Source organism: Anser anser, assembly GCF_964211835.1.
Source record: "Anser anser genome assembly, contig: SUPER_W_unloc_3, whole genome shotgun sequence".
Taxonomy (NCBI): domain Eukaryota; kingdom Metazoa; phylum Chordata; class Aves; order Anseriformes; family Anatidae; genus Anser; species Anser anser.
Genome location: NW_028154229.1, coordinates 285314 through 310893, shown reverse-complemented (window position 1 = coordinate 310893; position 25580 = coordinate 285314). Strand labels below are relative to the sequence as shown.

The 25580-nt window shown below is 46.5% G+C and overlaps 1 long non-coding RNA gene across 2 annotated transcripts in view; it reads left to right on the top strand.

The window, feature by feature from the left end:
* Window positions 1-24035, top strand: part of LOC310888919 — a 34799-nt gene extending 10764 nt beyond the window's left edge. Inside the window, exon 4 of one of the 2 annotated variants that reach the window (XR_014576254.1) lies at window positions 22329-24035. This is a non-coding gene — a long non-coding RNA (uncharacterized lncRNA). Of the gene's footprint in view, window positions 1-18913; window positions 21473-22328 lie in introns of those variants that run through there. The other variant, XR_014576255.1, reaches the window with a different exon arrangement.
* The last annotated feature ends 1545 nt before the right edge of the window (window positions 24036-25580 follow it).

Below are 25580 nucleotides of genomic sequence, written 5' to 3'. Positions count from 1 at the left end.
TCTGGCCTATGCCTATCGAGCTGCAATTGATGCTATATAAACCTAGTGACAGACCCTGCGGCCCCTCCAGCTCCCGCAGCCTCTCCAGCTCAGCGGCCGTCCCAGCTCCTGTGATGGGCCCAGCGGTTGTTTCAACCCCTGTGGCTGGCCCAGCGTGTATTCCAACCCATGTGGCAGGCCCTGTGGCTGGGTCAGAGAAACCAGCTGTAGCAGTGCAGGTTGCCCCTGTAGACAAGGTGAAAAGATGGTGTAGAGATTCAGGTCGTTTAGAATGCAGAGAATTTTCTGCTAAGACTAAGTATAGAGAAGACGAGGCTGGGCCCATCAGAGGAGCAGGAGGATGAAGATGAGGATGTTGAAAAAGCAACAGTAATTACCCGAAACCTATACCAGCGTGAGCTACGAGATATGCAAAAAGATTTTGGTCGCTGCATAGGTGAGCAGCTTGTCACCTGGCTGCACCGGTGCTGGGACACCAGAGCCAATAGTCTGGAATTAGAGGGCAGGGAAGCCAGGCGGCTGGGATCCCTTGCTAGGGACGCATGCATTGACAAAGCAATTGGAGATGGAGCACGATCTCGCAGCCTCTGGAGGCGTCTCCTGTCAGCTGTGAAGGAAAGGTATCCCTTCAAGGAAGAACTTGTATGTCTACCAGGCAAGTGGACCACCATGGAGAAGGGAATTCAGTACCTGAGGGAATTAGCTGTACGGGAGGTGATTTATGAGGACCTAGACAACGGACAAATATCCACAGATCCAGATGAAGTCCAGTGTATACGACGCATGTGGTGGAAGTTTGCACAGAGTGCACCATCATCAGATGCCAACTCATTGGCAATAATGGCCTGGAAAGAGAATGAGGAACCCACAGTGGATGAAGTGGCTAAACAACTCCGGCAGTACGAAGAAAGTCTCTCCTCTTCCCTACAGGCCTGCATCTCGGCTGTGGAAAAACTTTCTCAAGAGTTCCACCAGCTAAGAGAGAATACTCTGGAGAAACTTGAGAAAGTTTCCAACCAACTTAGAAAGAATTCACCTGCCTCCCCACCTGTACAAACCAGTGTCTCAGCTATTAGGGGTAAACGTTCATCTGTGCAAGGAAGACAATATGGTGGGCACACAGACCGCGCCACCCTGTGGTTTTACCTACGTGACCATGGAGAGGACATGAGAAAATGGGATGGAAAATCTACCTCAACCCTAGAGCCACGGGTACGTGAGTTGCAAGGAAAAACAACCACAAAAAGGGGGTACTCTGAAAAGCTTGCTGCTCCTATTTCCAGCAGGCAGTCCCCCAGACACAGTGATGAATATTATGACCAGGATTAGAGGGGCCCTGCCTCCAGCCAGGGGGAGGAAAGGGACAATCGAGTTTATTGGACTGTGTGGATTCAATGGCCTGGCATGTCAGACACACAGAAATATAAGGCTTTAGTAGACACCGGTGCACAATGTACTCTAATGCCATCAGGCTATAAAGAGCCAGAACCCATCTGTATTTATGGTGTGACAGGGGGATCCCAGCAGTTAACTGTATTGGAGGCTGAAGTGAGTCTAACCGGTAATGAGTGGCAAAAGCACCGCATTGTGACTGGCCCAGATGCTCCGTGCATCCTTGGCATAGACTATCTCAGGGGAGGATATTTCAAGGACCCAAAAGGGTTCCGCTGGGCTTTTGGCATAGCTGCCTTGGAGACAGAGGACATTAAACAGTTGTCTACCTTGCCCGGTCTCTCAGAGGACCCTTCTGTAGTGGGGTTGCTGAGGGTTGAAGAACAGCAGGTGCCAATCGTGGTAGCATATCATGTCATGCTGAACGGTAGGGGGGCTGGGGGCAGGGGGGGGACCGGCTGCTCAGGGATAGGCTGGGCGTCGGTCAGTGGGTGGTGAGCAATTGCGTTGTGCATCACTTGTTTCATACACATTATTATTAGTAGTACTATTATCATTATTATTATTATTTTCCTTTCCTTTCTTTCCTGTCCTAATAAACTGTCTTTATCTCAACCCATGGGTTTTCATTTCTTTCTAATTCTCTCCCAGAGATATTCTCTAATCCCAGAGAGGGAGGAGGGAGGGTGAGCAAATGGCTGTGTGGTGCTTAGCTGCCGGACGGGTTAAACCATAAGTCATATAGCTTCTACAGAGCTCAAATAATGGTCGGTTTGAGTGACATGAGAGACCAAAGCTTCGTATTTTCATGAATAGGTTTGCTTTAACCAATCACAGGGAAGGAAGTGAGTGCATCATTTAAAGATAAAAAGTATTGTTGCTAAACATGAACAATAAAATTTTCATCAGTCCCCTAATTCTGGAAGAGTAAATGCAGGGAGCATTACAATGAGGGCAAGCAAAAGGCCCATCAGTGTAAGTCCCAGAATCACTCATAAAAATCATCAAGTTTGGTCACAGGACTTATGGTTGCAAATACCAACAGGGTTAACTGAGTTCAGCCAAATTGGACATCTTGAACCTGTCCACGTAAGAAGCTGTTCCTTAAGCCCTGCCTTGGGTGCTGGCTGTAGGAGCAGGAACAAGTGTGACTGTGTCCTGGTTCCAGTTAGGACAGAGTTAATTTTCCTCCTAGTAGCTGGTAGGGTGCTATGATTCGGATTAGGATGAGAAGAGCGCTGATAACATGCTGATGTTTTAATTGTTGCAGAGCAGTGTTTACACCAGGCCAAGGACTTTTCGGCTTCTCGCTCTGTCCTGCCAGCGAGCAGGCTAGGGGTGCAGCAGGAGCTGGGAGGGGACAGACCCAGGACAGCTGACCCAAACTGGCCAAAGGGGTATTCCATACCATCTGACGTCATGCTAAACAATATATAGGGGTGGCTGGCCGGGGTGGGGGGCGGGCTGCTTGGGGATAGGCTGGGCATCGGTCAGCGGGTGGTGAGCAATTGCATTGTGCATCACTTGTTTTCTTACACATTATTATTATTAATACTATTATCATTATCACTATTATTATTATTATTATTGTTATTATTATATTCCTGTCTTAATAAACTGTCTTTATCTCAACTCACCGGCTTCACTTTCCCGTTTCTCTCCCCCATCCCAGAGAGGGAGGGGGGAGGGTGAGCGAACGGCTGTGTGGTGTTTAGCTGCCAGCCGGGTTAAACCGCAACAGTCCTTTTTGGCGCCCAACGTGGGGCTCGAGGGTTGAGATATCGACAAATTTGACCAGAGTGTGTTAAACTAAAATTGGTATAAGTATTGGACCTGCTTAATAGTTGCTAGTCACGATGTTGATTGCCTTAATCTCCAGTCTGCTGTGCCTGTTTTCCAAATTGAGTTTTATAGTGCGTTACTTTCTGTATGTGCTCCCTGTCGCGCTGTTTATCCTTTCCGGGCCCTGGTTTAAGATTGTTATGGTACTGTGCGGTGTAACAATGGCTTATGAAATGATGAAATATCTGGTCACGACTCTAACCTGGTATTTGTATTCAGCACTGACGTCGACTCTATACTTTGGAACCCATATCTCGGAAACTATTAGCAATTACACCTATTGCCTGTTTTCTTTAGGGAGCCAATCTGTGAAGAGGACAGGGGAAGACGTTTCCCTACCTGTTCACTCTCCCTTTCTCCTTCACCACCACCCTCTTATCCCCCGAGCTAGTTACGGTGGTTCTCCGAGATGTTGAATATCCTTGGGATACTCAGACCAGCCTGCTCTTGTTGTTATGTCTCCTGAATGCGCTTCAGGTTTTGTTGAGGGTTAAACAACTACTTAGGAATCTCATCCGGAGATCTGTCTTGAGGCGGGATAGTTGCGAGTGGCAGGGAGTGTGGGAGGATATGGGCAGGTTTCTAGAGCAGTGGTCACCTCCAGTGTTTTGGACATTCACCCCTGAACAACTGCAAAATCCTAAAAAGCTGGCAGAATGCTTGAAAAAAAGGTGTCATTGTTAGTGTTGGGGAGAATCGAATGGATGTTTTACTAATGTCTCTTAGGTAATGGGACCTACAGTATAATTAAGCATTGCCAAATGTACTTACATTATCAATTAATCTATGTATACTGGAAACTTAGGGAGTACATTGAACAATCAAAAGAATCATTGAAAGGGAACCCTGGGAGGGAACAGGTGCAACCTGACCTTGGATAAGGGCCTGGAAATGATGAAATGAGCTGAAGCAGAACCAAGAAGCGGAGGGAGCATGCGTCGAGTAAGAAAGGTGAAAAGTTTAGCGGAGAGGAAGACTCCTTACTTCATCTGGACGACCACCTGGACGACCACCAGAGTGCGCCACGCATGTGCAAAGGGGAGGGGAGCTAATTAGAATGAAAAGCGAGGCTGATGTTGCAACCTGTAATGAATATGTATACCTGACGCAATATTGTATGTATAAATAACGGCTGGGAAGTAACGGGACTTGAAGCCAGATTTGGGCACCTGCCCCGGCTTCCAGCGCTGAATAAAGCACCTTCATATAATCACTTGGTGGTTATGTGGTTGCTACGCTAACATTTTGGCGACCCAGGTGGGACAGCGTGGGCACTGCTGAGGCGGCTCGTGTCTCGGTTTCGCTCCAGCTGGCACCGAGGGATTCTCGGGGAGCAGTCGACCACGACCGACCTCCGCTGCTCACGACGTACCACTGGAGTGGTAAGCAAAGGTGCTTTCAACTTTGGGTATTCGGTACCGATTTGGTTGGGAAAGCCTGCCGGTCAGACGCGGCGAAAGCCACGCTCGGTTGGGCAGGGAGCTCCCGGGGTAAGCCTAGGCGCCGTCCGTTAGACAGAGCGAAAGCTCTGCAGGTTCGGCATTGGTGATTGTATTGGTTTGTGCTGAAGGGTCAGCACCTGGTATTATTGGTATGTAGAAAGCGTGCTGCTGCTCCGGCAGCTTTTGGGAAAGCGTGCTGCTGCTGCTCCGGCAGCTTTTGGGAAAGCGTGCTGCTGCTGCTCCGGCAGCTTTTGGGAAAGCACGCTGCTGCTCCGGCAGCTTCTGGAAAGTGTGCTGTTGCTGCTCCGGCAGCTTCCGGGAGAGTGTGTTGCTGCTCCGGCAGCTTCCGGGAGAGTGTGTTGCTGCTCCGGCAGCTTCCGGGAGAGTGTGTTGCTGCTCCGGCAGCTTTTGGGTTCGTATCATAAGCTCAAAATGAAAAAGATTAAAGAAATTCTGGGAAAAGATGTACCTATCCCGCGGACATCCCCGCTGGGGTGTTTGCTAGCACACTGGAAAGAGGGAGGTTTTGGTCAAGAAATGCGGAAAGGAAAGCTGATTGATTATTGTAATATTTGGTGGCCACAGTATAAACTAGAGGACCAAGAAACTTGGCCTGAGAATGGAACATTGCAATATAATACAATTTTACAATTGATGCTATTTTGTAAGTGGGAAGGAAAATATGATGAACTGCCGTATGTGGAATTATTCTTTTATTTGCGCCGAAAGCCTGAATGGCAGCATGCTTGTGGAATAATGGTGCTTGAGGTTTCAACTGAGGAACGTTGTTGTGCATGTACTAAGGAGGGACGCTGTATACAGCATCAGGCAATAGAGAATAATAAGTATTATGGGAAATGAATAATGGAAATATTGATCTGGAAGTTGCGCCGTCGGCTCCGTCGGAAGAGCCAGGACAGGGAGGGAAAAGAGAAAAGGAAGATAGCAGTAGTGATGGAGAATCCCCGATTTTAGTCTCCCCGTGTCACATAGGACCCGGCAACAGCGAAGGGCAGGAGAAACTATAAATGAACAGGGAGGGAAAATAATCGCTCTCCTCAGGCAAGGAGTGGGGACAGAAGGACCGGTATATGTTAAGGTGCCTTTTTCAGCCGGGGACTTAATGATATGGAAACAAGCAGCCGGCACCTACAGGGAAAACCCAGATAAAGTAGCCAGGGTAATGAAAATGATAATTAAAACCCAAAATCCCGATTGGGATGATCTCCAGGTGATCCTGGATACTTTGATGGACTCGACAGAAAAAGACATGGTATTGCGGGCAGCCAGAGAGAGAGCCCGAGAGGATATACGAAATGGATTAGTGCTTGGAAATCTAGATCAAAACTTCCCCACTGAGGATCCCCAATGGGATTATAACACAGGGGATGGAATAAGGAGGCTGAAGAGATATCAAGACTGGGTACAAGTCGGGGTACAGAATGCCATGCCCCGGACCATAAATTGGTCAAAATTGTATAATGTCAGGCAAGAAAAAGCGGAATCACCTTCCGCCTTTTTAGAGAGATTGAAAGAAACTGCTAAGAAATATACAGATTTAGACGTAGAGACTGAGCAAGCTAAAGCTCAATTAGCACTCATTTTCCTGGGACAAGCCCAAGAGGCCTTTAAAAATTAAAAGAAGCCCTGATAAAGGCGCCTGCCTTGGGCTTGCCGGACTTATCAAAGGACTTCCAGCTGTTTGTGCATGAGAGACAACGATTGGCATTAGGAGTACTGACCCAGCGACTTGGGAGCTGGAAAAGACCTGTGGGGTATTTTTCTAAACAATTGGATGCGGTAAGCGCCGGATGGCCCTCGTGTTTAAGGGCCGTGGCAGCCACAGTCCTTTTAATACAGGAAGCCAGGAAGCTCACATTAGGGAAACGAATTGAGGTGTTCGTGCCACATATGGTGACTACGGTATTGGAGCAAAAGGGGGGCCATTGGCTATCGCCCAGCCGAATGATGAAATATCAAGCTATACTAACTGAGCAAGATGATGTAATCTTAAGAACTACTAACTTATTGAACCCAGCAGTGTTTCTAGGAACAACTACGGAGGAAGGAGACCTCAGTCATGATTGCGTGGAGATCATCGAACATACCTATGCCAGCAGAACAGACTTAAAAGATCAGCCTCTGGAGAGACCAGATTGGGAACTTTTCACGGATGGAAGCAGCTTTGTGGAAAATGGGACTCGTTTTGCAGGATACGCGGTAACTACATCAAAGGTAGTGTTTGAGGCAAATTCCCTACCTCCGGGGACTTCAGCCCAACGAGCAGAAATAGTCGCCCTGACGCGGGCCCTGGAACTAAGCGAGGGTAAGAATGTGAATATTTGGACAGATTCAAAATATGCATTCGGGGTAGTCCACGTACATGGGGCATTATGGAAAGAAAGGGGAATGCTATCCTCACAAGGGACTAATATAAAATATCAGGAAGAAATATTGAAATTAATAACAGCTGTACAGAAACCCCAACAGGTGGCCATAATGCATTGTAAAGCTCATCAAGGAGGGATGTCAGAGATTGCAGAAGGTAACAGATTGGCAGATTTGACGGCCCGGAAGGTCGCGCGTGAAGTACGGAAAGTAATGGCTCTAATTCCATCGAAGGTAGGCCTCTCTTGTTTCAAATTACCTAAAAACCCAAAGTATTCAGCAGAAGATGAGAGACTTGCAAATTTGATGAAGGCCCAGAAGAATCCTGACGGGTGGTATGTGACTGTGACAGGACAACTTATAGTGCCTCCTATAGTAATGCGAGAAATCTTACAAATAAAACATAATGAATGTCACTGGGGTGCAGGAGCAATGGTGACCTATTTGAAACGAGGTGTCATCTCGGTACGCATGTTAACAATGGCAAAGTCAGTAATGTCAAAATGTGAGCTTTGCTTAAAGAATAACCCGGTAGCAAGGAAACATGCTGAGATGGGGAGAATTAGAGCTGGGATAGAGCCTGGAGATTACTGGCAAATAGATTTCGTGGAACTGCCTAAAGCAAGAGGTTATAAATACCTATTGGTAGGGGTTGATACTTTTTCAGGATGGCCGGAGGCCCTTCCCTGTCGCACCAACCAAGCAAAGGAAACGGTAAAATGGTTACTACAGGAAATAATCCCTAGATTTGGTGTACCATTGGGTATTTCTTCAGACAGGGGACCACATTTCATTGCCAATGTGGTTAAGGAGGTTAGTAGGTTACTGGGAATCACCCAGAACACCCTATCCCACTTACTCCACCCCCATCCTATAGTACTAGCGTTAACAAGCAGGCATAGAGGAATCAATAAGATAGTAGACTAACGAAGATGCGTTAAGATTATACTTACTAATCTCTATATCAAGTTATACTCACTAACCTCTACTAACCTGATTCAACCTAATAGTAATGAAAATACTTGCTCTTGGTATGAGTGAAGTATTTTCAAAGGGGGGAAATGTTAGTGTTGGGGAGAATCGAATGGATGTTTTACTAATGTCTCTTAGGTGATGGGACATACAGTATAATTAAATATCATTAAATGTACTTACATTATCAAGTAATCTATGTACACTGGAAACTTAGGGAGTACATTGAACAATCAAAAGAATCGTTGGAGGGGAACCCTGGGAGGGAACAGGTACAACCTGACCTTGGATAAGGGCCTGGAGATGATGAAGTGAGTTGAAGCAGAACCGAGGAGCGGAGAGAGCATGCGTCGAATAGAAAGGTGAAAAGTTTAGCGAAGAGGAAGACTCCTTACTTCATCTGGACGACCACCTGGACGACCACCAGAGTGGGCCACGCATGTGCAAAGGGGAGGGGAGCTAATTAGAATGAAAAGCGAGGCTGATGTTGCAACCTGTAATGAATATGTATACCTGACGCAATATTGTATGTATAAATAATGGCTGGGAAGTAACGGGACTTGAAGCCAGATTTGGGCACCTGCCCCGGCTTCCAGCGCTGAATAAAGCACCTTCATATAATCACTTGGTGGTTATGTGGTTGCTACGCTAACATCATGACTCTGGCAGTTCCAAATTGACACAAATCACTGTAGCGTGCTGGGGTCTGGCTTGTGCCTATCGAGCTGCAATTGATGCTACTAGCAACCTAGCTCCAGCCCCTGTAGCCGCTCCAGCTCCAGCCCCTGCAGCCGCTCCAGCCCCTGCATCAGAGAAACGAGCTGTAGCAGTGCAAGTTGACCCTGTAGACAAGGTGAAAAGATGGTGTAGAGGCTCAGGTCGTTTAGAACGCAGACAGTCTTCTGCGAAGTCTGGGCATAGCGAAGACGAGGCTGGGCCATCAAAGGTGCAGGAGACTGAAGATGAGGATGGGGATGTCGAAAAATCAACAGTAACTACCCGGACTCTATACCAGCGTTAGCTACGAGATGTGCGAAAAGATTTTGGTCGCTGTATAGGTGAGCAGCTTGTCACCTGGCTGCTCCGGTGCTGGGACACCGGAGCCAATTATGTGGAATTAGAGGGCAGGGAAGCCAGGCGGCTGGGATCCCTTGCTAGGGACGCATGCATTGACAAAGCAATTGGAGATGGAGCACGATCTCGCAGCCTCTGGAGGTGTCTCCTGTCAGCTGTGCAGGAAAGGTATCCCTTCAAGGAAGAACTTGTATGTCTACCAGGCAAATGGACCACCATGGAGAAGGGAATTCAGTACCTGAGGGAATTGGCCGTACGGGAAGTAATTTATAAGGACCTAGACGACGCACAAACATCCGCAGATCCAGATGCAGTCCGGTGTACACCACCCATGTGGTGGAAGTTTGTACGGAGTGCACCATCATCATATGCCAGCTCCTTGGCAATACTAACCTGGAAAGCGGAGGAGAATCCCACAGTGAATGAAGTGACTAAAATACTCCGGCAGTACGAAGGAAATCTCTCCTCTTCCCTACAGGCCTGTGTCTCGGCTGTGGAGAAACTCTCTGAAGAGGTCCACCAACTTAAAGAGAATTTATCTTCCCCTCCACCTGAACGAACCAGTGTCCACCAGCTAAAAGAGAATGCTTTGGAGAAACTTTCTGAAAAGATCCACCAACTTGAAGAAAGATTATCTTCCCCTCCACCTGAACGAACCAGTGTCCACCAGCTAAAAGAGAATACTTTGGAGAAACTTTCTGAAAAGATCCACCAACTTGAAGAGAGATTATTTTCCGCCCCACCTGTACAAACCAGTGTCTCAGCTATTAGGGGTAAACGTTCATCTATGCAAGGAAGACAATATGGTGGGCACACACCCCGCGCCACCCTGTGGTTTTACCTACGTGACCATGGAGAGGACATGAGAAAATGGGATGGAAAATCTACTGCGACCCTAGAGGCACGGGTACGTGAATTGCAAAGGAAAACAATTGGGAAAAAGGGGTTCTCTGAAAAGTTTGCTGCTCCAACTTCCAGCAGGCAGTCCTTTAAACACAGAAACGAAGATTCTGACCAGGACTAGAGGGGCCCTGGCTCCAGCCAGGGGGAGGAAAGGGACAATCGAGTTTATTGGACTGTGTGGATTCGATGGCCTGGCATGTCAGACGCACAGAAGTATAAGGCTTTAGTAGACATCGGTGCACAATGTACTCTAATGCCATCAAGCTATAAAGGGCCAGAGCCCATCTGTATTTATGGTGTGACAGGGGGATCCCAGCAGTTAACTGTATTGGAGGCTGAAGTGAGTCTAACCGGTAATGAGTGGCAAAAGCACCGTATTGTGACTGGCCCAGATGCTCCGTGCATCCTTGGCATAGACTATCTTAGAAGAGGATATTTCAAGGACCCAAAAGGGTTCCGCTGGGCTTTTGGCATAGCTGCCTTGGAGACAGAGGACATTAAACAGTTGTCTACCTTGCCCGGTCTCTCAGAGGACCCTTCTGTAGTGGGGTTGCTGAGGGTTGAAGAACAGCAGGTGCCAATCGCTACCACAACTGTGCACCGGCGGCAATATCGCACCAACCGAGACTCCCTGAGTCCCATCCATAAGCTAATTTGTCAACTGGAGAGCCAAGGAGTGATCAGCAAGACTCATTCACCTTTTAATAGTCCCATATGGCCAGTGCGAAAGTCTAATGGTGAGTGGAGACTAACAGTGGACTATCGTGGCCTGAACGAAGTCACGCCACCACTGAGTGCTGCAGTGCCGGACATGCTAGAACTCCAGTATGAACTGGAATCAAAGGCAGCCAAGTGGTATGCCACAATTGATATCGCTAATGCATTTTTCTCCATCCCTCTAGCAGCAGAGTGCAGGCCACAGTTTGCTTTCACTTGGAGGGGAGTCCAATATACTTGGAATCGGCTGCCCCAGGGGTGGAAACACAGCCCTACCATTTGCCATGGACTGATCCAGTCTGCGCTGGAGCAGGGGGAAGCTCCTGAACACCTGCAGTACATCGATGACATCATTGTGTGGGGTGACACTGCAGAAGAAGTTTTCGAGAAAGGGAAGAAAATAGTCCAAATCCTTCTGAAGGCCGGTTTTGCCATAAAACAAAATAAAGTCAAAGGACCTGCACGAGAGATCCAGTTTTTAGGAATAAAATGGCAAGATGGACGTCGTCAAATCCCAATGGATGTGATCAACAAAATAACAGCTATGTCTCCACCAACTAGCAAAAAAGAAACACAAACTTTCCTAGGTGTCGTGGGGTTTTGGAGAATGCATATTCCAAATTACAGTCTGATTGTAAACCCGCTCTACCAAGTAACCCGTAAGAAGAATGCTTTTGAATGGGGCCCTGAGCAACGACAAGCCTTTGAACAAATTAAGCAGGAAATAGTTCATGCAGTAGCCCTCGGGCCAGTCCGAACAGGACCAGATGTAAAGAATGTGCTCTACACCGCAGCCGGGGAGAATGGTCCCACCTGGAGCCTCTGGCAGAAAGAGCCTGGGGAAACTCGAGGTCGACCCCTGGGGTTTTGGAGTCGGGGATACAGAGGATCTGAGGCCTGCTATACTCCAACTGAAAAGGAGATATTGGCAGCATATGAAGGAGTTTGATCTGCTTCGGAAGTGGTCGGTACTGAAGCGCAGCTCCTCCTGGCACCCCGACTGCCGGTACTAGGCTGGATGTTCAAAGGAAGGGTCCCCTCTACACATCATGCAACTGATGCTACATGGAGCAAGTGGGTTGCACTGATTACTCAGCGGGCTCGAATAGGAAACCCCAGACGCCCAGGAATCTTGGAAGTGATTATGGACTGGCCAGAAGGCAAATACCTTGGGATATCATCAGAGGAGGAGGTGGTTCGTGCTGAAGAAGCCCCACTGTACAACAAGCTACCGGAAAATGAGAAGAAATATGCCTTGTTCACTGATGGGTCCTGTCGTATTGTGGGAAAGCATCGGAGATGGAAAGCTGCTGTATGGAGCCCTACACAACAAGTTGCAGAAGCTGCTGAGGGAGAAGGTGAATCGAGTCAGTTTGCAGAAGTGAAAGCCATTCAGCTGGCTTTAGATATTGCTGAGCGAGAAAAGTGGCCAGTTCTCTATCTCTATACTGATTCATGGATGGTAGCAAATGCCCTGTGGGGGTGGTTACAGCAATGGAAGCAGAACAACTGGCAGCGCAGGGGCAAGCCCATCTGGGCTGCGGCATTGTGGCAAGATATTGCTGCCCGGGTAGAGAACCTGGTTGTAAAGGTACGCCATGTAGATGCTCATGTGCCCAAGAATCGGGCTACTGAAGAACATCAGGACAACCAGCAGGTGGATCAGGCTGCTAAGATTGAAGTGGCTCAGGTGGACCTGGACTGGCAACATAAAGGTGAATTATTTATAGCCCGATGGGCCCATGACACCTCAGGCCATCAAGGTAGAGATGCAACATACAGATGGGCTCGTGATCGAGGGGTGGACCTGACCATGGACACTATAGCACAGGTTATTCATGACTGTGAAACATGTGCTGCAATCAAGCAAGCCAAACGGTCAAAACCTCTTTGGTATGGAGGACGATGGCTGAAATATAAATATGGAGAGGCCTGGCAGATTGATTACATCACACTCCCTCAAACCCGCAACGGCAAGCGCCACGTACTTACAATGGTGGAAGCAACCACCGGATGGCTGGAAACATATCCTGTGCCCCATGCCACCGCCCGGAACACTATCCTGGGCCTTGAAAAGCAAGTCCTATGGCGACATGGCACCCCAGAGAGAACTGAGTCAGACAACGGGACTCATTTCCGAAACAACCTTATAGACACTTGGGCCAAAGAACATGGTATTGAGTGGGTGTATCACATCCCCTATCATGCACCAGCCTCTGGAAAAGTTGAACGATACAATGGACTGTTGAAGACTACACTGAAAGCAATGGGTGCTGGGACATTCAAAAATTGGGATACACATTTGGCAAAGGCCACCTGGTTAGTCAATACCAGGGGATCTGCCAACCGAGCTGGACCTGCCCAATCAAACCTGTTACGCACTGTAGAAGGGGATAAAGTTCCTGTAGTGCACGTAAGAAACATGCTGGGTAAAACAGTCTGGGCTACTCCTGCCTCAGGAAAAGGCAAACCCATTCGTGGAATTGCTTTTGCTCAGGGACCTGGATGCACTTGGTGGGTAATGCAAAAGAATGGGGAGGTCTGGTGTGTACCTCAAGGGGATTTGATACTGAGTGAGAATAGCCCATGAGTTGAATTGTAGTATGTTAATTATTATATAATAATGTATGTCATCACTACCATGATTGCTATATATCATAGATGAAAATGGTGATTAATTACAAGGTATTGGAAAGAGTGTAACCTGAGCATGACATAAATGGTATGGAATAAGGGGTGGATATCTGTCCTGGTTCCAGTTAGGACAGAGTTAATTTTTCCTCATAGTAGCTGGTAGGGTGCTATGTTTTGGATTAGGATGAGAAGAGCGCTGATAACATGCTGATGTTTTAATTGTTGCAGAGCAGTGTTTACACCAGGCCAAGGACTTTTCAGCTTCTCGCTCTGTCCTGCCAGCGAGCAGGCTAGGGGTGCAGCAGGAGCTGGGAGGGGACAGACCCAGGACAGCTGACCCAAACTGGCCAAAGGGGTATTCCATACCATCTGGCGTCATGCTAAACAATATATAGGGGTGGCTGGCCGGGGTGGGGGGCCGGCTGCTCGGGGATAGGCTGGGCATCGGTCAGCGGGTGGTGAGCAATTGCATTGTGCATCACTTGTTTCTTACACATTATTATTATTAATGCTATTATCATTATCACTATTATTATTATTATTATTATTATATTCCTGTCTTAATAAACTGTCTTTATCTCAACTCACCGGCTTCACTTTCCCGTTTCTCTCCCCCATCCCAGAGAGGGAGGGGGGAGGGTGAGCGAACGGCTGTGTGGTGTTTAGTTGCCAGCCGGGTTAAACCACAACACCAGGAAGTGGAAGCTCAGAATAACATCACCTCCTTCAGGAGGTGATTCAGTTCAGCTCAGAATTCTGGGCAGTAGCTGTATTTGGGAACACCTGTCCTCTGTCCTCTGCCTTGTCCTTCCTCCCCTTATTCTGAGTGGATTTCAGCTTTCATCTCTGCCCCATTGCTCAGGTATGCCCCTTCCTCAAGCAGCTTCTGATATCTAGTGTTGGTGTGCTTAGATGTGGTGAACCTACTTTTCGTCTTGTTTCCTCCTTCAAAATTTCAGGGATAGGCTTTACTCTTTGCCTCACTGAGCGACTCAAAGGTCTGCCTTGATCCTCCTTATCACACTCAAGCTTGTTCATACTTGTTATACAATTTTCCACACAAGCCAGTACTTGTTGCTTGCTTCTGATTACATTTTTGCCAGTCTGCTATCGTCAGATCCTCTACCTGTGTATTGACTAATCCTTATCTTGTATGGCTTGATTATGTTATTGAACAAGATGATGATGTGTTCTTGGTCAGAGACTAGGGAAAGCAAAGAAGGTGTTGTGCAAAGGCATGGAAACTAAGCGAAAAGAGATTCCTGGGCTCCCTATTTCTACACGTGTGGTTGACCAAACACTTTGGGAAACTCTGAGTTCAGTGTTGAGTACTCTGCCATCACCCCAGAAATGTGCTTAGGCCTGCACAGCTGTGCAGTCGTTATAGAGGTTTTGAAGGACGGACAGTGAGAAACCTGGGGAGGTGGAGGAAGGGAGGAAAGCCATGAACACCTTTAAAATGGAGAGATTTACAATTTTGCTGATCTTTTGATTATGGTATGGGAAAAAAGAAGAAAGCAGAGCACTGCATGATGCCGCTGATCAGCTGCAGGGTATTATGACCTGCCACAGGATAGCAATGTGCTGCCAATACTTCTAAAAGCTGTCCCACCTGATTAGACTGCTAAGATGTGTCTAGATATATCTGTAATGCTGCAAAAGAAAAATGAGGTCAGTAACTTTTCAGATTAAATTGAAAGCACTTGGGTAAGAAACTAGAATTGTTTCATGCCAATAAAGCTCTGTCTTGGCATGCCAATTATATCTGATCATTATATTTCATTTGTTACAACTTGGAGAAGGGCAAAGCACTGACTTTTAGCACACTATCCTACCCTGCCTCTATTTTAGGGACAGGCTCAAACTCTAATGAAACAAATTCTGTTTGGAGCTGCAAGAGGATTTTACTGTGGGTAACATAAAACAGTGCACTTAACGTCACTTAAATATTAATGCAATCACTAACAAGGTGTGGTGCAAATGCCTAAAGTAACTAGGAAAATAAAACTAACATTCACATTTTAAAGAAAATGTACAGCATTGAAGAGGCTTTCAGGGTGGGGCATAGCTGCATTACCTGAGTGTTCCCTAGGCTTCCAACCTTAGATGCTGTCGCGCTGGGGGAACCTGGTGTGCTAGCTCTAAGGAACAGTACGGAGCATAGAGTGGAGTGGAGACACCACGGCTAGGCTCTGTGACCAGGTGGGGACTCGATTGTTCTTGTGCACACCGAGACCGATAAGCCGCACTTTTTGCTACTCTGAGCCAACAACCTGTCATGTTTTGACAAATGCTGTACTCTAGTGTACTTTTGCTCATTATAATATCATTATAATACCAAAACACACCTCCATCCCAAAAGCTGCTCATCTCCAAGGTGCGACCACCCCTCACTGAGCATGCACTCTGAATTTCTCAGAGCCTATACCTTTAAACAGAGACGGGAAAACTTTTCACCAATCATAATTAAGATATGCTTGACTAGAGTCACTCAAGCTCCACCTAAAAGATAGAAAATAATATAAATTGGCCTAAGAGAGGGGGGATGTAGGGGAAGATATTATCATTAGGGAAGATACCACCGTCAGGGGAGATATCATCCCGAGGGAATACACTGTCCTGAGGACCTCCTGACTCCTGGGATCAGTCGACGGGCTGAGCCTCTCTTCCCCCCCATTGGGACACCTTTGGGTGAGATTTGAACACTTGGTTATACTGTGTGCCTCCGCGGAAACTTAGAAATCTCTATAGAGTCTTTGTGCCTTTTAATGCGTTAATTTCCAGGCTGCGCACCTGTGTATTTCATGCATGCTAGCTTGCTTTTGCAGACAGTAAATTATCGCCAGCAATCCAAAGAACCTGTGTACCTGTTGCTGTAATAAATTGCACTTGATGGCATTGTTCCTAGCTGTGATAGTTCTCATTGAACGCGACTAGAGTAAGGGTGGTTATACGTTATTGGTGAATCCGTGACCGTGGTAGTTCAGTGCTCTGAATCCAACCAGACCCATATCGGTTAATGCGTTATTGGTGAATCTGGGATTGTGATAGTTCAGTACCCTGAATCCGACCGGACCCCTAACGGTTAATCGGCTACACCCCTTAACGCGACAGAGAAATTGGCGTAGTCAGCAGGATTGCTATGGATAAACTGCTGCAAAAATGCAAATGTTTCCCTTCCCAGGTAGGGAAGGAGTGGGCCCAAAAATTTTGGAAAAATCAAGAGAAAGTGGTAGAGTGCATTGAGCAGTGTCAGGCTTCACAAAAGATCGGACAACGAAAGGGTAAAGGTGCGATTTGTGCTGTGTTAGATGCCTGTTTGTCTTGTGCTCAGCAAGAAGCTAAGGAAATTCCTGCTCCCAAACTGATTTTTGATGTGGAATATACAGCTTTGAAATCACAGAATGAGGTGTTGAAGTCATCATTGGCCTTTGAAAGGGAGACTGGAAAAACATTAGGAATCAGAGCGGATAAACTTTTGAATGAAAATGATAAACTTTTGAATGAGAATAACAGACTTGTGACTGAAAATGATAAACTTGTGAGTGAGAATGATCATCTTAAACAATTGCTGGAGAGGTTTAGTCATCTGTTAAATAGAATACAGCCTTCTGCTCCGGTTAAGCAGGTTCATAGATTGATGCATAGTGCAGACCCTGAAAGCTGGAATGGTGATTTTTGGTTTGACAGTGATGATGATGTCAAAGAGATTGCTGATTCTGAACCTCAATCGATTTCCTTGAGACCTTTGGTTAAGACTGAGACTACTGTTGATGATGATGATGAAATCCGCACTACTGTGCAAACGATTCCATGGTCACCGGCAGAGTTGGTTGAAATACAGAAGTTCTCAAGGCGGTCAGGGGAATCGGAAGTTGAGTATGTGTGGCGAGTTTCTCTTGAAGGAGGAGATTGAATTATATTGAGTGAGGAAGAGGCAGGAGGCTTTTGGGGACCTGGAGTATTTTTAACCACCACACCAGGAGACCATAATTACTCTATAATCTGCTGCATACTGGGCAGGTGGTGTAGATCCCCAGGAGAGAGGGGAACCACTGGAAATTAGAGCCACAAGCTATTCTGACCTGGCTGTAGCAGTACAGAAAGCAGCCTGCATTCAGGCGATATATGAAAGAGATGAATTCAGGAAATCCCCCATGTTAGCTCCTATTGACCCGGTTCGATTAACCCCTCTCATCCGTGGACTCCCTGATTGTCTTAAGATGTTTGTAGCAAATACCCAGGATCACATACTAGCTGCTCGTAGGGATGATGATCGTGGTTGTAGGCAAAATCCGAACTCCCCCATTCCCACCTGGAGTGAATTTGTACAAGACATAGATAAGTACGGACGCCGAATGGGCTGGATTAGTTCTTCCAGTATTAAGTCCCAAGATCACCCTCAGCAAGTCCGCAAAATCCACTCTCAAAATCCCAGATACCCCAACTTCAAAGAGCGGTTCAAATTTAATAAAGAACGGGGTGAGTTGTGGCATAAGGCCCTAGCTTTGGGTGCACCCCGACCATTCTTGCATGGTGCCTCTATGGAGGACCTCCGTACATTAGTCCAATTTCTGGATAAGAAAAATATTCCAGCTGGGGAGAATTGCCTAACTGGAAAACCCCCAACCCATAAGGAAAGTGCAACTTCTGCACCGAGCCTAATTGAGGAGGCAGAAGCTCAGCAAAAAAACTCCTATCCCTGGGGAGGGCAGTGAGCCACCCTGCTCGGCGGGTATTAGCAATTCAATGGCTCTCTAATGAACACTCTCACCCTATCATTGCCATTCCCGCTGGACCCCGAAAAATATTGGTAAATTTTCTTATTGACACCAGGGCCCAAATGTCAGTAATTACACGAGACAGCACAAACCCTGAGCATAACACCTGGTCGACAGAGGGTTAAATTCACGGGAATCGATGGTGTGGAAAAACAATGCCCCACCACAAAAATTTCACTCTGGTTGCCAGAGGAACAAAAATTAACCAGGGTAGAAGTATTAGTCAGTGCTGCACATACTAATATTTTAGGATTTGACATACCGCGTGGCCGTATGTGGAAACTCCCAGATGGAACCGTGTGGAGTTTCACAACACATCAAAGGGATTCAGGCACAGTGAGATTGAGTCTGTTACAAACATCCATACCCTTACCCCCCACTAAAATCACTGATGTTCGGCAATATTTGTTGCCAGCAGCAGCACTTATGGGGATTGATGGGGTGGTAACAGAATTGGAAGAAAGAGGCATTATTAAAAGGATTCATTCACCTTACAATTCACCGGTGTGGCCAGTAAAGAAACCAACCAGGCAATGGCATTTTACAGTGGATTACAGACAGTTAAATGCTAACACCACACCTTTGACTGCCGCAGTTCCAAACATGGCAGAGATAGTGAAAGCCTTCTGTGCATCTAACAGTAGCAATGGTGCTAACTACTCCCAAATATCCCTATACATGGGAAATCAAAGATTGCTATTTCACCCTCTTTCTAACCCTGCCGGTTGAATACAACAGAGCATATTTTATTTTCTTTTGTGTTCACAGGAATCCTGAGTGAACTGCATATGGACAGCTGGAGGATGACGAATCAACAGTTTGGATTAATAATGCTATGCTTTACCCTGACCTTGATGCAATTACAGGCCTTAAAGGAAACTTAGCTACTGTGGTTGTGCACGGAGCTGAGGTGTTTCACCGTGACATCTAACCATGCGTTGTCACGGTATAGCGCAATCACTGGAACATCTCAAAACAAAAAGGACCTAAATCTCTCTACTTTGGTTTTACATGGGAGTAAAATATTTTCAAAAGATGAATGGAGTTGGAACGATTCTCTAAGAATGGCTGAACTTCAAGCCACGTCTTGCCAGACAATACAAATCAGTTGCCGAATAACTAATGGATCTACTTACAATAGGCCAACTGAAATTAAGCACAATTTTACTTTCACCAAACCTATAATTGTGTACTGTCTTTGGGGTTACGGAGGCACAGAATTAAGAAGCCTCTGCCCCCGCAGATATTTGGAAATGTACCAACTTGGCCTCCCATTGGTCTAACTCCTTCCATCTTCAACCCTGGTCCTTACATAATTAAAAATGTGGGACAACAACAAGTTCTCTTTAACCCTAGCCAGTCTCTAAAAGGGTAGATGCAACTGGGTTATTGGGAACAGGATTAGGTATATTAAATAACTGCTACTAGAGATGACCTAAGGAAATTGGAACGACCAATAAAATCATCCTTATTGGCCTTAGGAGCAAGTCAATGGCTTCTATCAGACATTTTCATCAATTAATTGTAAATGCCCTTGGAAAAACTCAGGGCAATACCTCCCTAAGGTTAATCGGCTACACCCCTTACCGCAATACAAGGAAACTACAATAAAAACTGTGGCAATGCCATGGTGATTAACAATAATGATACAATTAACTCTTGCAGTAACTGCACATTATGCCCAACTGTGCAGGTACTCAAGTCCCTAGATGTCCTATTACCAAATAAACAGTGTTCTTATCAATGGCAAGGACAACCAACATTATCAGCTTTAAGGAGCAGTTAAAAGCTTCAGCAAGAGAAGTGACTGAAGTGGGATCTCTACTGGGAGGAGAGAGTTTCAGCACTGAAACATTGCTCTGGAAAGGCCTGTCTTCCCAAACTGTAAGTGGGGAGATAAGCACTGCAATTGCTGTTTGTTCGCTCGGCGTACAGCAAGGTAATACGGGTTACGTGGTCAGACAGACAGTGCAGAAATGAGGATGCAAAAGTAGTGGTGTGGCCAGATGTTAAGCACTGTATTTTGTTTATACAGCACAAAAAACACTTGAAAGTAAAATATTTGAAATCATCTAATGTACTGATCAGTTTTGTTTGACACTGTGTACAAGTCATGCTCCAAAACAACTTATGGGCTTAAACATTGCAAGTCTCGGGTATTAACCAGCATAACATGGAGCAGCAGAAAGGAGGAGAAATTGTGTTGTATTGACAGATTTGGGCTATCTGGGTTCAAAGGATGGTTCTGCTGCAGGCTCGAGCAAGACACTTAATGGCTGTATCACACATGCCCCTTGGGGGTGTTCAGCGCCTGCAATCCAGCTTTTCAGGGACCTGTATGATGACCTGTTCATACCAGGTTAGCAGGGACTGATCTGAGGTGCACAACCATTCCTCTCCAGTGAGCATGTCTGGGAGGGCAGGATCTGGCAGCTCAAGTCAGTGCAGTGTGGTAGTACCCAGCAATAACGATGCTCAATATCTTGGCAGAGAGAGCTCTTGCCTTCTTTTATTATATATTAACTTTTTAGTATTTAAATAGCAAAAAGAGTGAAGAAGGGGCTCTATGTCAATTTGATAAATAACCATGAGACAGTGGACAGTATTTTATATGTAAAAGCTCAGTGACAGATGGACTACTGGAAACAGCAGAAAGCCCCTGTGCTACTAAAGGAGAGAAATACTGAAGTTGTCAGTAAGGAAAGGGCCATTTTTTCATCCTTTATTTTGTTACTGTGAGCTGAAAACTTCTTTCTGTTCTGACTTGTGGGCTCTGCAAGTTGCGTGATGGCTCATGCCCATTTCTTTATGGAGACATAGCCTGGGGTGCCCAGCACAAAGAAAATCTCCTGCCTCTTACCATCTTGGAGGCCTTACAGGAGTCCGTTCTTAATGAGTAGCCTGGGACTGATTTTGTTTACTGTTGTGGTTTAACCTGGCTGGCAGCTAAACACCACACAGCCGTTCGCTCACCCTCCCCCCTCCCTCTCTGGGATGGGGGAGAGAAACAGGAAAGTGAAGCCTGTGAGTTGAGATAAAGACAGTTTATTAAGACAGGAAAATAATAATAACAATAATGATAATAGTATTAATAATAATAACGTGTACGAAACAAGTGATGCACAATGCAATTGCTCACCACCCGCTGACCGATGCCCAGCCTATCCCCAAGCAGCCCGCCCCCCACCCCGGCCAGCCACCCCTATATATTGTTTAGCATGACGCCAGATGGTATGGAATACCCCTTTGGCCAGTTTGGGTCAGCTGTCCTGGGTCTGTCCCCTCCCAGCTCCTGCTGCACCCCTAGCCTGCTCGCTGGCAGGACAGAGCGAGAAGCCGAAAAGTCCTTGGCCTGGTGTAAGCACTGCTCTGCAACAATTAAAACATCAGCATGTTATCAGCGCTCTTCTCATCCTAATCCGAATCATAGCACCCTACCAGCTACTATGAGGAAAATTAACTCTATCCTAACTGAAACCAGGACATTTACTAAGTGGAAAACACGTTCTATTGTTTTTGTTTCTTTGATGATAGAAATCATATTTGTTTCCACCAAAGTGAGTCAAAACAAAGGATCAAAAATTCAGTATTTTTGTCCTCTTAATGCACGTATGGGAATTGCGTAGAAACCAGCTTGAGTCAGAGAATTACATGGCAAAATATTGAAGTATCGATTCAGAAAAAACCCTACTGACTTCAAAGAGAATGCTGCCTGAATAAGGATTGAAGAGGGACTGCAGAGTCTCAATAAAACATAGCTTCAGTGGAAATGGTGCAGTCCTGATTAGGGGTTTGCAAGATCAAAAACTGGAACCCACAGGTATCATAGAGGACAAAGATCTACTGGGTCATGTAGCCAGTCTCATGCAGCCATTGGGAATACTGCTCTCTGCTATATGTTCAATGTTTCTTCTCAGCGTCCTCAGATATCTTCTTTCTGGAGTTTGAATGACTGAAATATTTTGTCATGTAAAGATGCACTCTGTTCTGCTTTGTCTCAACAACCATACCCATGTGGGTTGGTTGCTGCTGTGCCTACTGTCTCAGGTCTATGTATACTTACACTGGTGTGCATACATGAATTGAGTATCCTTGCTTGCATGTCAGAGTAGTATTTTCAGAGGAGGAATGCTAACTTGTGTTCACTTTATTTTGAAAAGTTTCTCTGTCCTGTTTACTTCAGGGCTCAGAAACTGTCACATTTCCATGCGAAAGATGGCTTGCGAAGTCTGAAGATGATGGCTAGATTGTCAGAGAACTGGTACCATCTGATATTTTTACTGAGAAGCTTATGAAGGACGGGACACTCAAACAGATAGAAGAGGCTGAAGACCCATTAGAAGGCAATACAATGGGTAGGAGTAGGAAGGGACCTATTTATCTGATTTTTGGGGGAAAAACTGTTTGGATGTGTAGTTCAAGCAAACGTACTACTGGTTCTACCTGTCCATATTTCTTTCTCTTCCCATTCTGTGGCCCGAAGCACTTTACACCTGAAGCACTTCTATGCAATAACACTATTGTTTTCCTGTAGGGTATTTACAAACCTACTGCAGCCACCCTTCCACACAGGCATGGTTTGCACATCTCTTTTGATGCACAGCAAATTCCCAACATCTTGACCTTGTCTTCTAGGCTCTGCAAACATCTTTGCATGTTTGCCCAAATTCACCTGTCCTGTGCACTCCATCCCTTCTTATCCTACCCTGTCAGTCTGATTCATTCTCCTATTTCCTCCCAAAGCTATTTTTACTGATGCTCTCCAGGTACATATGGACACCCTCTAAAAATTTGGCCCTAGGCAAGCACCCTCACCTCATTCAAATGCTCCTGGGGAGCAGAATAAGTTATTATCCATCTCTGTCTATTATTCCATCTTATAAAGTGTTCAGATTCAGTGTTTGACCCTCATTGTACATCAAGCAACTGAAATTGTTGTTTGTTTTTTTTTTCATAGTTCCAAAATCTTGTGCTGTTATCTTTGCCGTAGTGGAGTAAGAGGCAGAAAATGACTCTGACTAGCTTTTTGGAGGAGTCTCTTCTGTCACATGGTCATAAGTTTCCAACTTGGAGACATTTTACCTTGTTCTCTGGGACAGGTCATTAGCTGGAAAAATTCATATAGTGCATCAGCAGGGCATTGAGAGTTCACCCATAAAGAACTGGACCACACACTATTAAAAGCACAGTCCTTGGTCTGGGGAGCAAAGCAGTACTTTGCATGGCTCTATCAATACACCTTCACTGATTTTTTTGGGATTAGCAGCAGGGTCAGACAATAATCTGCCTGCATTTTCTTCCCCAGTCTTTCACCCTCTCTTCCCTTCCCAGCCTGTGAATGAAACACAGTGCTGCCCTCCTGAAAAGATCACAGAATCTCAGAATCATCTAGGTTGGAAGAGTCCTCCAAGATCACCTAGTCCAACCTCTGACCTAACACTAACAAGTCCTCCACTAAACCATATCATTAAGCTCTACATCTAAACGTCTTTTAAAGACCTCCAGGGATGGTGACTCAACCACTTCCCTGGGCAGCCCATTCCAGTGCCTAACAACCCTTTCAGTAAAGAAGTTCTTCCTAACATCCAACCTAAACCTCCCCTGGCGCAACTTTAGCCCATTCCCCCTCGTCCTGTCACCAGGCACGTGGGAGAATAGACCAATCCCCACCTCACTACAGCCTCCTTTAAGGTACCTGTAGAGAGAGCGATAAGGTCGCCCCTGAGCCTCCTCTTCTCCAGGCTGAACAACCCCATCTCCCTCAGCCGCTCCTCGTAAGACTTGTTCTCCAGACCCCTCACCAGCTTCGTTGTCCTTCTCTGGGCACGCTCGAGAACCTCCATGTCCTTCTTGTAGTGAGGGCCCCAAAACTGAACACAGTACTCGAGGTGCGGCCTCACCAGAGCCGAGTACAGGGGGACAATCACTTCCCTAGTCCTGCTGGCCACACTGCTTCTTATACAAGCCAGGATGCTGTTGGCCTTCTTGGCCACCTGAGCACACTGCTGGCTCATATTCAGCCAACTATTAACCAGTACTCCCAGGTCCTTCTCAGCCAGGCAGCTTTCCAACCAGTCATCTCCCAGCCTGTAGCTCTGCTTGGGGTTGTTGTGCCCCAAGTGCAGGACCCGGCACTTGGCCTTGTTGAACTTCATACAGCTGGCCTCAGCCCATCGGTCCAGCCTATCCAGATCTTCCTGCAGAGCCTTCCTACCCTCGAGCAGATCAACACATGCACCTAACTTGGTGTCATCTGCAAACTTACTGAGGGTGCACTCGATCCCCTCATCCAGATCATCGATAAAGATATTGAAGAGAACCGGCCCCAGTACTGAGCCCTGGGGGACTCCACTAGTGACCGGCCTCCAACTGGATTTAACTCCATTCACCACGACTCTTTGGGCCCAGCTACCCAGCCAATTTGTAACCCAATGAAGCGTATGCCAATCCAAGCCACGAGCAGCCAGTTTCTTGAGGAGAATGCTGTGGGAAACGGTGTCAAAAGCCTTACTGAAGTCAAGGTAGACCACATCCACAGCCTTTCCCTCGTCCACTAAGTGTGTCACTTTGTCATAGAAGGAGATCAGGTTCGTCAAGCAGGACCTGCCTTTCATAAAACCATGCTGACTGGGCCTAATCGCCTGGTTGCCCTGCAAGTGCCGCGTGATGACACTCAAGATAATCTGCTCCATGAGCTTCCCTGGCACCGAAGTCAGACTGACAGGCCTATAGTTTCCTGGGTCCACCCTCCGGCCCTTCTTGTAGATGGGCATCATGTTTGCTAGCCGCCAGTCGACTGGGACCTCCCCTGATAGCCAGGACTGCTGATAAATGATGGAAAGCGGCTTGGTCACCTCTACCGCCAGTTCTTTCAGTACCCTTGGGTGGATCCCATGCGGCCCCATCGACGGCGTACATCCAAGTGCTGTAGCAGGTTACCAACCATTTCCTTGTGGATTATGAGGGCCAAAGTTTTCATCCTCAACTATTTGCTTCCATGTATACCTGGCTGTTCCTAACTCTTTCTTTCTCTAGAACCTCTTTTTCCCTCACTGAGCTCCTCTGTCCTTGGGAGAGGTTGTGAACCTTCCTATTTCCTGATCAGAGCAAATTGAATGCAGCTGCCATCTTCATTCCTGGTTCTTGCAGCTGGTAACAAGATGATTCAACGGAGGAAATCATTCCTCTCTCTGTTTCTTTTATCTCAGTCTGATTTGCATTTACAGTACACCATTGTCAAGGTGGAATATATATGAATGTTAAGTGTTTTTTTACTGCCAGGGAAGTGAAGAGGTGCTTTGTGTGGTGTCTGTAGAGGCTGTTTGTATGGAGTGCAGCCTTTGCATTGCTCCTTTAGAAGAGAAAGGTGTGCTCTTTCCTCCTGTTAAGAACTACACAGTAGCTCATGTGAGATTTTTATTTTTTTTTCTGCTGG